Below are 13,785 nucleotides of genomic sequence, written 5' to 3'. Positions count from 1 at the left end.
ATCAAGAAGAGCCTCAATTCCCTGCTGTTACTGAGAAGACTGAGCCAAGAGGGAGGAGTAGGAGAGGCTGAAGCAGACCTTTGAGATCTACTAAATCAATCCTTAGCAAAATAAGAATATGGAGGAGGAGATGGAAGGGAAATCCCTATTGTTTTCCCACTGTACTTACTCCCCTAAGAGCTCCCACGTAACATTTATTTCAGCAAACTCAAACTTGGTGGTAGCAACCATCAAACTCTCACCTAGGTTCACCAGAATGTTTCTTCCTGAATTTGGAGAGTGGTAAAATGGGGGTCTAGAAGTTTTCCTCAAGTCAGCTTCCTCTCCATTTACTATTATTCAGATTCTGGAGGCGGGAAGATGAGGCTCAGCAAATGAGAGAAGGTAGGTCTTTTGGACCGAAGAACGATTTTAGACCTTCACTTGAAGGTTCCAGCATTAGTGTTCCCACTTCTGAGATACCTGTCCAATGGGCAGTGGGGTCACCAAATGTCCTCCCCACTCACCATGGACTCACCCGGATCCCCAATAACTTCTAGGTGTGTCAGCTCTTTCTTCTGGTCAAGGATGCCTCTTTTCTTTACCCAGGAATAGAATCCTCCTGACCTCATGAGGCCTACTTTCACCTTCATAGTCACCTCCAGTTTTTTCAGTGCTGAGAGTTACTCCCATATTTCATTAATACTCACATTAAGCCCTACCATGTCTTTTACAACATCTCTGCACCCCACCAACACAGTTGCGGAAATTGAGGCTTATTTTAAGTTCAAGACCTGTTCTTCCCAGCACTTCTTGTTTAGAAGGGCTATTATACAGAGGAAAGTTACAAGTCCACATTCTTCTACAGTTTTCCCATCAAACTCTTTGAGGGACTTGCACTGCAATTCTTTCTTGGTCATGGATTAAAAACTCAGAGTACATGGCTTCCCTTACCCCATAGTTACCCCCTCAAGGAACCCCACACTTCCTCACACTCCCTTCTCTGAAAAAAAACCTTCACTCACCACTGTGGAGATGAACATTTTGAGCTTTAAAAACAGGTGTCAAGATGCTTCAACTGTGAAGGCAGCTTTTGGAAACTGATCTTGCTAGGTTATCTTGACGCTGGGTATTCATTAAAGTTTTTAGTTTAATTTTGGTAATTTAATGGTGGTAAGGATTTTAAGTGGCTTCTGATTCACTTTCTTACCATCAGATACATCACATACACACAGACACACACATACACACAGCCCTACGGCACTCACACGTCTCTTACTCATTCCACATCCTGGATTCAATTTTATTTTTCAGTGCATGACCTTGTAATTAAGAAGTACATTTTCTTTGAAGAGATAATTACAGTTATAGATGGCAGTGCACATGGAGCTCAAAGAATGTTCCCTCATGTTAATTGGAGGAACATTTGCATTACCACTTAGAAATCTTGCTGAAATTTCAAAATAATAAAGTGGAAAGACTCATAAGTGCCAAGAACACTTCTCTGAAGGTGTAATTATTCAAAGAATTGGTTTGTCACTGAAGGATTCAGGACAGATCCCCTCTTCTGTCTCAACTTCCACATCCAATTTGTAGAATCTTAGGTGTCTACGTTACAACTCAGGAAGTAACTTACTTTCTGAACTTCATTGAACTTCCTCATTATACAAGTAGGGTGGTCAGGTGTTCAAGAAGGAAAATGACCAAGGTAGCACAGGGAACTGAGTATAGAGTTGTACCAGGGCCCCATGGACCTTGAGTCCAGATTGTCTCACTCTCCTATAGGATAAGCTATTCCTATCCCACCTGATATTAGAGGTAGTTTTTCAAACACATGATTCCTAAACCCAATTAATCTAAATAGGTGAGCCAGGTGATGGGACAAGTAAGTACACACAAAGCCAGCCATATCCAGAGGCAAGAATACTTCAGGTTCCTACTGTATAGGAGCAATGGCTAAAGGATCAGGTGATGTTCAGAAGAGCAGGTCTGACCTCGAAGGCACAGCCCATGATTTTTTTATTTTGGTAAATATGGTATGCACATTAGTGCCTTAGATAAAGGAAGTCACATTTAATGAGCTTCTATTATGCAAGTATTATTCCCATTTTGTAGGTGAGAAAACTGAGGCTCAGGAAAAATTGTGCCTTACAGAAAGTCACTTAGTTAGGAAACAGTGGGGCTATAGGTCAAACCCAGGCCTCGACTGCTCCAAAGCTTATCTTACTCCAGTGTGTTTACTCCCTGCAGCACTGGGTAGAAATGATGGAAGTAGATTTCAGTTGGACTAACTTAAAGTAACAACCCAGATTAATGTCTAAAAATCAAGCTGGTTGCATTGGATAGAGGCAAGCTCCCTTTTCCTAAAAATGTATGAGAAGAGGGTGGTTATACCTCTGGCAGGGGTATTATTAAGGATCTAATCATGGAAGAAGATGCACATCCAGTTGATTGGGGGGCAGCTATTATTTCTGCAACCCCAAGGCTTCCTTTTTTTTCCTTTTTTGGCCATGTGGAAGTTCTTAGACTGGGGATTGAACCTATGCCACAGCAACGACCCAAGCTGCTGTAGACAGTGTCAGATCCTTAACCCACTGCACCATAAGAGAACTCCTACCAGGCCTTCCTTTTGGACTTGCTATAAGCCATCTTCCTGTAAGGATGGATTATTTGTAAGTGTATGTGGGATGTGCAGTGGAACTTTCTGTGGTTTCCCTACAGGTCACCATGATCATACATTCATTTCTCTACAGGTCATTCTTGACACAGTGGCCAGGGTAAAATGGAATTTCCCAGCACTCTTAATCCCCTTTACCTTGCTCTATTATTTTCATAGCATTTATCACCATCTAGCCAAACTATATAATTTACTCATTATGCTTATTATTTTTTGTTTATCTCCCCTCTCCTCCTTCCCCAGAAGGATTTGAGCTCCACCAGGAAAGAGATTTTTGATTATTTTGTTTGCTGAAGTAACCAAGTATTTAGGACTATTGCTGGGCACATAATAGACATTCAGCAAAACTATTTGTTGGATAAATGAGCAGATGGATGCTCCTATAATTTTTTTTTTTTAAGGTTGAGGACATCGGCAGAAAAGGGCTTCCTATTTCTTGCTTCTGAATTCTTGACTGCAAATGCCAGTGCAGATGCCCTCTTGAATGCAGATGCCATCCTGCATTGACATCTAATAAGGATGTTTAAGACATAAAAACACATTACAGGTATAAATGTTGGGTCCTGGACTGTGGCAGTGGTGAAACTCCAAAAAGAAAAGGAATTTTTGAGATTCATTTCTGAGGACTTGAGCTATTTTACATAAGAATGAGACAGTATTCTGAGGCATAAAAGATGCCAGACTGGGAATCAAAAGACTTGAATCTAAGTCCTACAAGTCCCTTTTCATATCTGTATGTGTCATCCATTGATTCACTGATTCATTCATCGTCCATTCCACCATTCACCTTTCTGCTGATCCATCCATCCTTTCATGCATCCATCCATCCATCTATTCAACAAATACTTCTTAAAAAATTTCTAGGAGTTCCTGCTGTGGAGCAACAGGATCAGAAGTGTCTTGGGAGCACCAGGATGCAGGTTCGATATCCACTTAGCACAGTGGGTTAGGGATCTGGCATAGCTACAGCTGTGGCTTGGGTTGTGACTGCCTCTCAGATCTGATCCCCAGCCTGGGAACTCCATATGCCCTGGGGCAGACAAGAAAGCAAAATATTAAAAAAACAGTTTTATGCCTTAGGCATTACTCTTAAGAAGTGGAAAAATAACAATGAACATAATAGCAAGGGTCCAGCTTTCCTAGAATTTATAATCTAATAGCTATAATAGAAAAGGAACCTGAAAGCATGAAATTTATGTAATTTAATGTCTGAAGAAAATAAAGTAAGGAAAGTAATTGACATTGTTAAGTTGCATGATTTCAAAGATACTTTTTCATTCTGGTGTTTGTAGAATCTATGAAGTTAATTCCTTCTTTAAAAAAAAAAAAAAAAAAAAAAAAAAAAAAAAAAAACCTAGGAATTTCCTGGTGGTTCAACTGGCTAAGGACCCAGTGTCGTCTTTGCTGTGGCTTGGGTCACTGCAGTAGCACAGGTTTGATCCCTGGTCATGGAACTTCCTCATGCTGTGGTTTATGCCCCCCCCATTTACAAATGAAAAAAACCCTAACAATTAAGCCACCCAGATAACACTAAATAGAATTCATGAAATATTATATCCCAAAGCCCTCCATGTACCTTGTAAAAAGTATTACTTCTTAACAAGAACTTAATAATTATGCTTTGACATTTTTATATCTGTGTTTCATTTAATTTAAATAGTAATTTTATGTAATTGTAGGCATGTAATATAGCTTAATTTTAAAAGCTTCTGGTTTTGACTCAGTAAACACTTACTGGGCACCTACTGTGTGGTAGGCAGTATGCTAGGTGTGGGAATTACAAAAAATATAATATATAGCCCTTCCTCTTAAGGGACTGAATATCTCCTGGGACATGTAAACAAATAGTGACAGGACACCAAGCCAAGTGGTAAGAGTGTTTAAGATAATGTCTGCATGAAGTCCTGAGAGAGAAAAGAGGAGAAAGTGACTAACTCTGTCTGGAGGTGGGAGGGGAAAGTGAGGGAGAGTTGCAAAGAGGAGTCTTAGGGAATAAAAAGCTCTTGCGTGCATTTACTGTTTATCTATATTTGAACTAAATCAGGATGATGCAACATGCACATTAAATCACTCCGTGAGGCTCTTAGTATGGGAATAGGTTGGCCTGTGTAGTCATTTCGGCACCAATGAGCTACAACATGGGAGCGAACTTCAGCAATTCTTAAAACATACACAGAATGTGTGCAACTTCAGTTGTGCAGTAACAATTAAAAAAAGAAAAGAAAATAGAAACTTATAAAACTTTGAGGAAAAACCTGCAAAGTTTAACATTTAGCAAATGCTCTATAATGCCCTCACTTTCTTTGCCTTTTGAGAAAAGCAGCAGAAACTCTGCCAGTGATGGTCTCTGGGGTCCTAGCTCCATCTGCTAGGATAACTCCTCCACTGGTTGTTCTGGTGAATGGGTCCGAGGCCATCACGCAGCCCAGCAGGTCTGTATTAGCTAGAGAAAGGAAGCTGTCAGTAGGCCTTGAATAGACACAAAGAGTTCCTTCTAATCTACCACCATAGGCTAGACTCAGAGTAAATCAGATCGTGCCCCTAGTTTGTACTAGTGTAGACATTAGGTCATTCAGTCCTCACGATGCCCTGTGAAGTTAGATCATCTTCTCTTCCATTTATGGCCAGGCAACTGAGAAAAGGACAAGTGAAGTAATGTCGCATTTGTAGAGCTAGAAAGTGGCAGAGATGAGCTTCTGAATCAGGTCTTATGAAGATCCAAAGGGATTAGTTAGAAATTTTATAAACGAGGCAAAAATGAGGAATTTTAAACATCTGTTTGCAACAGTAAGTCAGAGTAGATGCGCCGAGGGACACTTTCAGTAGGGGAACCTGGAGAGTTAGATCAGGTTGTTTTGTAAGAGCATGACTGAGCTTGTGGTAAAGTAAGAAAAACATTTAGAGGTAAAAAAGACCATAAGTATGATTCCAAAGGTATAAATAATTATAAATAAATAAGGTATAAATAAGTGTCCTAATGGACACTTCAGATCTTAGATTTTTAGTTGTAATATGCCAGGGAGAGGGGCATGGGAGATAAAGCCCAGGACCTGAGTCCAGTGGGATGTGACTGTAGAAATCTTTGCCAAAAAATTGGGATCTGCCAAGATGTCCTAAATCTGTGACCTAAAATAAAAACCTACTCCCCAGAGGGAGAGAGCCATATACTTGACCATTTTGACCTTGGCTATTGATAGTGCGTCTGGGCAGGGAGTTGGGCAGAAGGGAGTGTATATATCCCTTGAGAATTTCTAATCACAAACCTGTGTATACTCATGTTTGGGTCTAGAATTCACTCTGTCTCTGTGGCCCTAAAATCCCAAGGCATAAATTTAGTTTAATGTGGCCCCTGGTAAGTAATGTCCAATATATATTTAATTGGGGTACTAGAATGAGAGAATAGAGACAAATTGAAATTTGAAGAAATAATAAGCTGAGAATTCTCCAAAACTGACTAATGAAAAACACAGCTGTCCAGTCTCTGGAGATTCAATCAATCTCAGGTAAAATCAGTAAAAATGTATCTGCACCTGAAATTTCAGAGTAACAAAGATGAAGAAAATATCTAGAAAGGCGTTAGAAGAGATGACCAAACTAAGAACAATATATATATATTGATAGACAATTTCTCAGGAAACTCTTCCTGCTGATTATCATATCAATTACTCCTACAAATGCAGTGACCTCTTTGCTTATCTGCCATTTTCTTGGTATAGGGATCCTGAAGTGACTGGGTAGGTGCTAGCTAGAGTTTATAGTTACATGAGACTTTTATTGTGTTCCCAAGTGGAAGTATTTACCCTCTGAGAACCAGGATCTCTAGATCTATGGTGCCTAAGACTTCAGATGGGAGGCTTAAATCCTCCAAGTAGATCATAAGTGATAATGGTAATTGGCTTTACTGCTAATTCCATCCTTTGGCTCCTAGATCCATGTGTTCTACCTGCTAAATATGTTTCACCATCTAAAGATCATTTGTTTAGTGTGTAGATCCCCTCCTGGAGGATGGTGCTCCTTCGCAGCAGGGCATCCTAAGATGGTATCTCAGCTACATCTACAAGAGATCATCCTACCATTGTATCAGGCCAGTGGGTTCTGGATGGTATGTATTGTGAAAAGGAACATGATTATATGCCCACTGATGAACCTCCTTTTCTAGTAAATGGGACTTTTAATCTAAGATAATATTGTATGATCCCATACTGGTGGATCAAAAATTCTATGAGTTCTTGTAATTGTGCATGCCAAGGTTCTGTAGGCAAAAAAGGAAAACACAGTTCCAAAATATGGTTTGACCTCACTAAATATGCAGTACTACTCTGTGCATGGTGGAAAGAGTTGAACTGTAGTCAGCTACAAAGCCATATAGTCAGCATGCCTCAAAGTGGCTAACTGGTTTTCTTTTGGGGGGTGCACATTAGGGGCCCAGCATTTGATTCTGTTACTAGGCAGTGGTAGCAGCAATAGTTAGGTCACCCTTGATGAACTGTTCAGCCCAGTCAAAGCATCCATCCCTGCCTGTAAGACACTCCTTCCCTCTTTAACTCTTATTTGCATAGGAAATGTGCTGGAGCTAAGACTTGAACATTCTCTGCAGCTAGTCATGGAGCAAATCCATCTCCAGATCGCATTTTGGAATCTGCCTTTTAGGACCACTTCTAACGTCAACTGTCTTAGACTGGTTTTCTGGAAAAAAAGACTTTGATAGGGTAGTTGCTTGGGTGTGCTCTCAGTAGTTACCTTGTGATCACAGGGTAAGGCAGGCAGGATTGGGAAAAGTGAGGAATTACCCCTTGGTATGGTTGCCAGCAGTGCCTCAGCCAGTCCTATGGAAGCTCTGGAGCTAGGATGGTTCGTTCTGAGTTATTCCAAACTGAGGCAAGGGTCTGGGCGTTTGTAAGCTTGCATGAGCATCAGACCAGTAGCAGAAGATGGAGCTGTGTCAGAGACAGATCCCTGAAACTGAGGGCAGTCCTAGCAAAGGATACAGCTGCTAGTGGTGTAATTGATGGTCCCATCTTCCACAGAATAGTGCTTTGGCTCTGAAGAGTGAATCTGGGCAGAGCACTGTAGCACCAACAGCACTTTTCTCTACAAATTATATATTTTTTCAAAACAATAGACCTATTACTTGTTCATTTCAAGCATTCTTCCCAGGATGTGTAGCAATTCCACAAATTCAATCATCTCTTTGTATGTGTATCTAGTCCTCTAAGGAGCAAACATTTTCTGTTGTTACTCACAGCTCTGTTTGGAATTTAGGATGAAACCCCATACCAGTCAGATTTTTGTTAATGCAAGACTGAAACGAATTTGTAGCAGGAATGTTTAATGCTTAGCAAGCCACAGAGTCCATGTGACATTTATTTGTAACATTTGTTAGTAGTATATTTAGCACCTCAATTTTGCAAATAGGGAAGCTATTTTATATGCATTGGGGGTAGGGTAGCCATGATGTTTAAGAATATAAGAACTGTAGTTTTTTATTTGTTTGTTTTTACTTAGGAATAGACAAAAAGATTTACTCTGAAGCAGGTAAAACTTCAGCTTCAAGGCTACTCATTTCTCAAGCCTCTTTGCACACAGTCATATGATTTTATAATATTTGCAATGAAAGATATTTACATTTTTTGAGCTTTCTTTTTTCATTCCAAATACACCCTCCCTTTTATAGTGTATGTTGTCTTCATAAATATTGTGCTATTTTTTTCTTGAAGATTCCCTTGTCACGCACTTGTATAAAAATAAAAAGTGAATCTCCCCAGGATAAGAATGGGCAGGAATCTGCCCAGTTATAAGAATTTTAGCTCCATCGAGAGACAAATAAGTTGATGCTTATAGGCTGAATTTTTGAATATTAAAATGGTTCCAGGCCCTGGCTTGTTATGCTTATACAATGACTTGCCACTTATATCAAAAGTGTGTTACTAACAACTTATTTATGAACAGTATAAATACCAATGTCATTGTGGTTTGAGTCTCTGAATAACTTACAAGTTAGGTCTTACAGATGAGGAGACCAAGAATTCGAGAACTTAAATAACTTGCCAGATGTCACAGGGCTAGGAAATGGAAAGCCATAACATTAACAGCCTCTGATTTCTCACCCGTAGGTCTTGCTACTCTGCCACAGCATCCTCTGTAATGGCACATTTATATAGCTCTCCATGACAGTGTTTGTTCTTTCTATTAAAGTATCAAGAAAACATTTCCTGAACATATTTAAATTTTTATATGTCTGTCTCAAGGCTCAGTACTGGAATTGAATTGTGTATGGTCTACCTGAGCAGGGAAGTTTCAGATGATACTACAGGAAGTGGAGGTGGAGGGGAATACTGGAGACAGATTTAAAAGGTGGAGTCTGTGGAATTTGGTGGTGTATAGAAGTGAAGCACAAGTCAAAGATTAACAGAGGTTCCTAGCTTGGACAAGTAGATAAGGAATGGTGTCATTAACGCGAGAACAAGGCAATAATGTCTCCCTGAAAGATGTCCGTGCCCTAGTCCCCAAAACCTGTGAATTTTACTTGAGATGGAAAAAAGGGACTTTGCAGATGTGATGTTTAAAAACCTTTATCTGTTTATTTTTTGTCTTTTTTTTTTTCTTTTCTTAGGGCCACACCTGCGGCATATGGAGGTTCCCAGGCTAGGGGTGTAATCGGAGCTGCACCCGCCATCCTATGCCACAGCCACAGCAACTCGGGATCTGAGCCACATCTGCGACCTACACCACAGCTCACAGCAGTGCCAGGTCCTTAATCCACTGAATGAGGCCAGCGATCGAACCTGCAACCTCATGGATCATAGTCGGATTTGTTAACCACTGAGCCAAGATGGAAACTCCCATGATGTATAAAAACCTTGAGATGGGGAAACTATCATGGCTTATGTAGATGAGCCCAATGTTCATACAAAGAGAAGGACAGGAAGGTCAGGGTTACAGAAGGAGCTGTGATGATGGAAGTAGATTCCAGACAGAGAAGAGAGATTTGAAGATGATTCACTGCTTCATCTGGAAGATGCTTCACTCTGGAAGATTGGAAGAAGGGGTCATGAGGCAAGGAATGCAAGCAACCTCTAGAAGCTGAAGAGGCATGGAACCATTCTCTCCTTGAGCCTCCAGGAGGGGTGCAGCCCTGCTGATAACTTGATTTAAGGATGTTTGACCTTCAGAACTTTAAGATAATATGTATTGCTTTATGTCACTAAGTTTGTGGTAATTTGTTACAGCAGAAATAGGAAACAAATACAGGTGATAAAGCAGGTTTGGGATCAGGGAAAGAATGCAAAGTTTCTTTGGTCATGTTGAGTTTGAAAAGCCTAAAAGATGCCCTGGTTGCAATGTCTGGTAGTAAATTGGACATGTAACCAGGGGCTTTTATGAAGATTTACCTTTCATGGTTACAGTATGTGGGTAGGTAACAGCTGAAGCCATTAGAGGAAATGAGATGGCAAAAGAGAAGAAAGGCAAGAGGGTCTTCTCCTTTGGGCTCTGGTGTATACTACTACCCCCTTAAGGGATGGACAGAGGAGGAAATGTTTGGAAAAAGCCGAGAAAGAATAACTCAAAGAGAAAGGGAAACCCTGGGAAAATGGCATCACCAAAACCTATAATTAAAGCAGTTTCTAGAAGGAATTGGTGGTCAGCTGTGTCAAGCAAAAGCAATTCTGAAGAGTGTGTGTGTGTGTGTGTGTGCGCGCGCGCGCGCGTGTGTGTGCTCCAGTGCCTGGGAGTTATTGCATATGAAGGTCATTAGTAGCCCTGGTCAGTCAGTGTCAGATGCATAATAGCAATAAAAATTCAGTCACATTGAGGAGTGAATGAGAGGTCGAAACGGAGAGATGAAGAATGTAGGTTATTCTTTCATGAATGCCTGCTGGGGATCCGTAGTGACAGAGGTGTCCAGAACTCGAACAAGCTGTAATTTTCAGGGAGGGAATTGAGACTGAGCTGCAGGAAGTGACACTAGCAAGGAAGAAGGGCTAATGGGATCTGTCTGGAATCTCAGAGAAGAAGAAAGCTCATGTTTAGCTGCCCTTGTTTATTGAAGCTTGACCACATTTTTTTTTTTATGACCACCATTTCTCTTCTTATGTAGTTAGCAATTTAATGTTTAAACTGCTAAACATTAAAGCAATTTAATGTTTCAGACTCTGCTTTAATTCAAAAGTCACCTATTCATTTTGCTTCTGTACATGTCTCTAGCTATAGCTCTTTTGGGTGTTTTTCTAATTATCAGCTGGGCATCGCCACTTAGATGTCTCAGGAATACATAGCTGATTAGTAACAAGTCAGGACTCATGTAGTTGTTTACTATTTACTTTATATCATTTCTTTTAATCCCTATTAACTGCAAAGGAAAAATGAGGATAATATGAAACTCTATTATCTTTTAAATGAGAATTAAATACAGATAATTATATTTTAAAAATTCCTTAGTGTGTAGTTTCCAGTATATAATAGGGTCCCTTTCATCCCTCTGACTGTCAGTATCCTCATCTACCAATGAGCATATGAATGCCTGTTTCAGAGTTGCTAAAAGGATTAAAACAGATCGTGTATGGAAAGTATTCATGATAGAAACTGACAAAATGATAGTAATTAGCAGCATCTCATTCATGTATCCATTCATTCATTATTATATAATTGGATCATTTTATTTACCCAGAGGCAGGCAAATTCTACCTTTGTTTTCTGGAAAGAAAATCTGGCCTTCTAAGTTCTAGTGAACCAGCCTTGGCATGAATGATATGGGACTGAGCAGACCTATTACACCCCTCTCTGTTCTTTATAAACGTCTTCTGACCAGTAGTTCTCAGCACCCTCAGTTTGTTTATATTTTCTCTCTCTTCCTACAGCTGCTGTACTGACCCTTTTCGTCTCCGTTCCTGCATCCTAGAGACAGTAACTCAGATTCCAAAGGACAGTTTGTCCCTTATCACACAGTTTTCCCTTGTTTCCTTCTTAATCCAAAAACTTAATAGCATGAAACTTGTTTAATTCTCTTCAGCACATTTGGAAAAGTACTCAAGACTGTGATAATTCTCTCTAGACTTAAAGAGAGAGACATACACAGAGAGAGAATATGAATGTATCCATCTTTGATGAACCAGATGAGCAGCAGATCTTGCTAGCTTTTTGGCTCTGAAGTCTTTGTGACTGCAAGATTTAGAGATTCAAGCCCAGAAAAATAGTAGTTCTTGGTCTGAGATTTCTGAGCCCCTAAGGATTGACCTGCAAGTCCTTTTCAAACTTCAAAATGACTGCCCCCAATTGGGTACTTTCCCATGATTAGGAGGAAAATTTATCAACTCAGGAGTTCTAAGTTTTCTGTATGTCATTAGTAAGAGGAAGATAAATTTTTATAGATAAGGTTCTATTTCCTTGGTAGATGAAATTACCAAAAGTGTTACATTGCTATAAGGTCAAGGGAACTGATTCTTGAGTATTAGGAACCACTGAAGTGAGGGGAGGAATTACATACTGGGCAGCAACAGAGTCTTGCACATGCTAAATAATCAATAAATGTTCACGAAATGAGTGAATGGGACATTCCTTCTGGATTCTTGTCTACCTTTAAGTACTTTGACTATAGATGAGTCACTAAAGCCCAGAATTCAACATCCTCCTCAGTAAGCAGCATTAGATAATAGCAGAAGTGGCATATCCAAATATGCACAGTGACCAGCTGGGTAACATATGAGACACCATGTACAAGAGTAGCCAACCAGATGGCTTTGATAAACTGTTGCATGTAAGATAACATATTCACAGGTTCTGGGAATTAAGGCAAAAGCACCTTGGTGGGGAGTAAGGAAGTGAACATTATCTACCTTGTGTGCCTGAACAGCTAATATTTGGGCAATCCAGAGAAGTGCTGGGCTGTGAGCTCTCTGCAGGCAGGAACTCTGGTCACATTCAGTTTTCTTACCTGTGTATGTTTGATGTTCAGTTAATAATGATTTTTTTTTAAATTAAGTATAGGATGCCATAGTAGCAATGACCTTAGCTATCTAGTACAATGCACTTATTTTACAGATAAGAAAACAGAGTGGACCAGAGAAGAAGAAGATTGTAATTTGGACTCTCAGTTTGCGGCCCACTCTGCCATATCCGACTAGCGACTACAGCAATATTCTCATATAATGAGAAAATAATCAGCTTGTCATATTTGGAAAAAGATTGTTCGAAAGTGGCATGTCCTTGAGAGATCAAAGCAGGACAGGGGGCCATAATGAGGTGCCCTGAATGAATTTGGAAAGAAGAGAAGCTCCTAGAATGTTGAACTTTAGAATAAATACACAGCCCATTAGAATACCTCAGGGGTTGGCAAATATTTTCTGTAAAGGGCAAGATAGTAAATATACAGACTTTGCAGACCATATAATCTCTGTTGCAGGTACTCAACTATGCCATTGTAGTGCAAAAAGTCATAAACAGCACGTAATTTATTGGGCATGGCTGTGTTCCAATAATATTCTATTTATGAATATTGAAATTTGAATTTTATATAATTTTCATGTCATGAAACAGTATTATTTTGATTTTTATGCCATTAAAAAAAGTAAATACTATTCTTCATAGGCTATACAAAACAAATAAACAAACAAATCTATAGTTTGCCAACCTCTAAAGTAGAAGCGTGGTCACCAGAAAGAGATAACATGTCTCTCAGGCCATAAAACTTCACAATGATCTCATTAAAGATATCACCACCTCTGAAAAATGAATTTTCCAATATGAAAGGAATCTGGTTAACCAAAGGGAGGGTCACGGGGCAGTATGGGACAATGCCCTTTTGTAAGTGCAGTGAAGGATGATCTTAGCCAATGGAGATCACAGTTGGTTTTTTGCTTTTTTGTTTTTTTTGTTTTTTGCTTCACCCATGGGATATGGAAGTTCCCAATTTGAACCCAAGCCACAGCTGTAACCTACACCACTGCTATGGCAATGCTGGATCGTTAACCCACTTCACCAGGCCAGGGATCGAACCTGTGCCACTGCAGAGACAACAATGGATTCTTAACCCACTGCACCACACCAGGAGCTCCTGGAGATCACATTTTATGAAGCTTATTTGAAGTTTAGTTGATTTACAATGTTGTGATAATTTCGGCTGTACAACAAAA

General features: G+C 39.8%; 1 protein-coding gene across 9 annotated transcripts in view; it reads left to right on the top strand.

Moving 5' to 3' along the window:
• The window catches only part of LOC146407135 (uncharacterized), a 975,296-nt gene that overhangs the window by 608,944 nt on the left and 352,567 nt on the right, over window positions 1-13,785 (top strand). Inside the window, exon 8 of one of the 9 annotated variants that reach the window (XR_014825606.1) lies at window positions 11,515-13,267. The exons of the other annotated variants lie outside the window; for them this stretch is intronic. The gene's annotated coding sequence lies outside the window, so the exon portion shown is untranslated. Of the gene's footprint in view, window positions 1-11,514; window positions 13,268-13,785 lie in introns of those variants that run through there. 9 annotated transcript variants of the gene reach the window in all.

This window comes from Sus scrofa, chromosome 1 (genome assembly GCF_054392235.1).
Source record: "Sus scrofa isolate SSC_HxYL_T2T_F1_AM1 chromosome 1, Sscrofa_HxYL_maternal_Yorkshire_Landrace_v2.0, whole genome shotgun sequence".
Taxonomy (NCBI): Eukaryota; Metazoa; Chordata; class Mammalia; order Artiodactyla; family Suidae; genus Sus; species Sus scrofa.
The sequence above is the reverse complement of the archived record's forward strand: the minus strand, read 5'-3'. Positions and strand labels throughout refer to the sequence as shown.